Genomic DNA, 4,025 nt, shown 5'->3' with positions numbered 1-4,025 from the left:
GGTCTAACGGTCATAAAATTATGTGACCAACTCGGAAAGAGAAATATGAGTGTTCCCGGTTCTACTCCCAAACTCGATTATACGCCAACTTCCTCGACTGAATATGAGGCAGCCTGGGCTGTATCAAATTTTCTTTGTATAACGTTGAAAAGAAGTGGAAAGATACAGAAAAGTTAATTTGCGATCTACCCTTTGCTTGTAATTCATCGTCTAGACATAAACTGAATTTCGCTGTTTTGGCGCAGCTTTTACAGTCTCTTAGAGATTCTCTGCGAAATTGATGGTTTACAGGTTAGTTGGTTTGCAGCCGAATTGCAAACCCAAAAACTTGTAATACCTCTGTGAATACCTTCGTAAAGATTTCCAGCGTTTTATTACGGTATATTGATAATTTTTACTTATGGACCGTCTGGCGGAACTGAATAAAACACAATTTGTGTTTCATTCAGTTGCTGTCAGACGGTCCATAAGTAAAAATTATCAATATACCGTAATGTTACACGCAACTGAGGAAGACAGGATTACAAAAGTTGAAGATTTTCAGCGTTTATTTAATTGTTCGTGTTTAGGACTAGTGGACGCTTGTGGAAGACTCACGAGGTTGAGGGCGGCGTGCGCGGGGGCGGCGCGGCTGTCGGCCGACGCCACCGAGTCGTCGTCGTCCTCGTCATCGTCGTCGTCAGCGGGGCGGTGCGCGGGCGGGCTTCCGACGGCCACGCCCACCCTCGCCGCCGGCGCCGCAGCCTCCGAGTCGCTGCTGCTGCCTGTAAACACCACAAACGCATCCTTACATACCGTCCGTCTCTTCCGCTTTACCACTCAATCAGATAACGTTCTTCCCGAAACGGTGTGGCGTGTAACGGTCAACAGACAACCAGAAGCCTGCCGTTCGAACTTTACTGCTAATGAGAAAACTGCTCCTCATATTACAGACACTCTTTGCCAACTTCCTGGCAGATTAAAACTGTGTTCCGGACCGAGACTCGAACTCGGGACCTTTGCCTTTCGCGGGCAAGTGCTCTACCATCTGAGCTACCCAAGCACGACTCACGCCCCGTCTTCACAGCTTAACTTCTGCCAGATGGTAGAGCACTTGCCCGCGAAAGGCAAAGGTCCCGAGTTCGAGTCTCGGTCCGGCATACAGTTTTAATCTGCCAGGAAGTTTCATATCAGCGTACACTCCGCTGCAGAGTGAAAATCTCATTCTGGACTCTTTGTAAAATTAGTTACATTTTCGAGGTACATATACTACACAATTGCTTAAGGTATAACTGAATTCAAGCAACAGAATTGACCTTATTCTAAATATTTTTAACACAGGCTACAGGTTTTTGACTACCAGGGTAAGTTTGCTACCGAAGGGCAGGCTGCTTCGATAGGCTGGATCGATTTCTCTGTGGATATTGACAATAGGTGCATTCTAGGAGTCACTAAGCGTACCTCTCGTTACCTAAGTTTCGCCATCTTAGTAGTGAGTTTATCCGCAAAGGCACACAGAAACAGTGGAAAAATGTAAGATTTGCACTATGTTCTTGTAACTGGCTAGTATTGATGATTGAAAAGTCTAGTGATACGGTGATAATGATTAAATTTCTGCAGCTATCATTGGCGAGTATGTGAATCCGTACCAGTTTGTCATACAATATAAAATTAGGTGTTGTGGATGGAGAATAGGTATTGTTAAGCCGGCAGCGGTGGCCGAGCGGTTCTAGGCGCTTCAGTCCGGGACTGCGCAACTGCTACGGTCGCAGGTTCGAATCCTGCCTTGGGCCTGGATGTGTGTGATGTCCTTAGGTTAGTTAGGTTTAAGTAGTTTTAAGTTCTAGGGGACTGATGACCTCCGATGTTAAGTCTCATAGTGCTCAGAGCCATTTGAACCATTCTTTTGTTGTTGTTGTTAAGCAATGCAATGCAATAATGAAGCACTTCGAATTTTGTCTAACCGTAGGCCTAAGAAGGCCACTGCGAACAAAACTGAAGTACAAGTTTTCATTAAATGTTTTCTAGGAGTCTGCAAGTGTTCTGATAATAATTAGTCAATGTATTTTAATTCTTTTGTAATTTTTTTACGTTAAAAGGCGACGTTTCTACTTTTAGCCTTTTTGGTTTCAAATGTCAACAGAAAACTTCTAAAAATAAAAAAATAATATGAAATGTTTTGATGCTTATTTAGATGTGTGTAGTATTAACAGCTGTTACTTCATATCCCATTCACAGAAACTACCTGGCACAATAAAGGAAACCTTTCAAATATTTCATTAACACTGAATATTTATGACTTCTGTCTGTCAGATGCAAAAGATTATGTTCAAGTTACACTTGAATAATTATTACAATACCCGAGGATTTTATTGCACATTTTTTGTAGGTGGGCCATCGACAGCAATCTGCCTCCACAAGCCCCCCGTTGTGACCGAGCGGTTCTAGGCGCTTCAGTCCGGAACCGCGCTGCTACTAGGGCCGCATGTTCGAATCCTGCATCGGGCATGGTTTTGTGTGATGTCCTTAGGTTAGTTAGGTATAAGTAGTTCTAAGTCTGGGGGACTGATGACGTCAGATGTTAAGTTCCATAATGCTTAGAGCCATTTGAACCATTTTTCTTCCCGCACAGGTGCAAACAAAAGAGGTGAGTAGCGGGCAATGAGGCACACAAATAATCGCAGCAAAGACAGATCCGGAAACCAAATGTTTAGCCAATACGACGTAAGCAAAACTGCAGTTCTGCTAATGTTTCAACGTTATTAATATCTAAGGCTGCGTTTATTTCGAAACACTGCAAGTGAGGCGTAAATTACAAAGCGATGAACTGCCCTCGTTTGAATTTATCAACATTCCCGACACCAAAGTACTGGTAAAGAGCATTTCGGCAGCAAGTTTGTCGGTCGTAGCTGATATCATGGTTTCCAGTGTCCCCTGACTTTTACTCCTACATACATATTCCGCAAGCCACCTTAAACGACTATCTATATGCTTCTATATGAGCCCTGATTTCTCGTATCTTCGTGGCACTTTGGCGAGATGTAAGGTGGCGGCAATGGAATCGTCCTGCACTCAGTTTCAAATGCCGCTTTTCTACGTTTTTTCAATAGCGTTCCTCGAAAAGCCTTCCCTCCAGGGATTCCCGTTTGAGTTCCCGAAGCTTGGGTCGTTGGGACCTGCGATGAACTCCGCGGACGCATTGTGGATGCTTGGCAATGCATTCGGAACACGCCTTGGATTTTTGAACGTGTACGGGCATCGACGATGAGACGCGCTGAAGCCCGCCTTCACATAAACGATCAAGAGAGGTGGCGCTGCGGCTTAGAACACAGGACACGCATTCGGGCAGACGACGATTCAAATCCCCATTCGGACAGGTTCAGGTTTTCTGTGTCTTCCCTAAATCGCTCCAGGTAAATGCTGGTACAGTTCCCTTGAGAAGGGCCCGGCCGATTTCCTTCCCCATCCTCGATAGTCCGAGCTTGTGCTCCGTCTCTAATGGCCGCGCTGTAGACCGGATATTAAACTCCAATCTTGCTTTCTTTTTACACATGAACGGTGGCCTTGTGAAACAATTTTTGTAAAGTATTTGTCTTCAGGCACATAACTGCAGTTTGAATTCTCGGGTACTCTGTTATAAAGTGTTCATGCACTCAGTTGTAATACATCATATCGGGGAAAAGATTAGTTTCAAGACCTGTTTATTAACATCATTTGCGTGTTCGACTGTCCTCGTGCGCCTTTTTTATTTTTACCCACAACAGTCGAACAGCCTGTGTACTTTTCTGGCCACTGTATATTTGTTGAGAATTATGGAGAGAGTGGCTGGTATTGTGTTTAGTGATATCATCAGCCGTTGTCTTTCCCGTAGCATACGAGTCAGGCAAAAATGGCTACCTTCTTGCCTCCGTAAGCGCCAAAATATCCTTTTTTATGTCCTTATAATCCTTATGCGCTATGCACGGTGAATCCAGCAGAACCGTTTCCCGAAATTTACCGAATAGCATCTCTTGGGAAGAAAACTGATCTTTCTTAACTATTTGCTT

The sequence above is a fragment of the Schistocerca cancellata genome, chromosome 7 (genome assembly GCF_023864275.1).
Source record: "Schistocerca cancellata isolate TAMUIC-IGC-003103 chromosome 7, iqSchCanc2.1, whole genome shotgun sequence".
Taxonomy (NCBI): Eukaryota; Metazoa; Arthropoda; class Insecta; order Orthoptera; family Acrididae; genus Schistocerca; species Schistocerca cancellata.
This window is presented reverse-complemented; position numbering follows the sequence as displayed.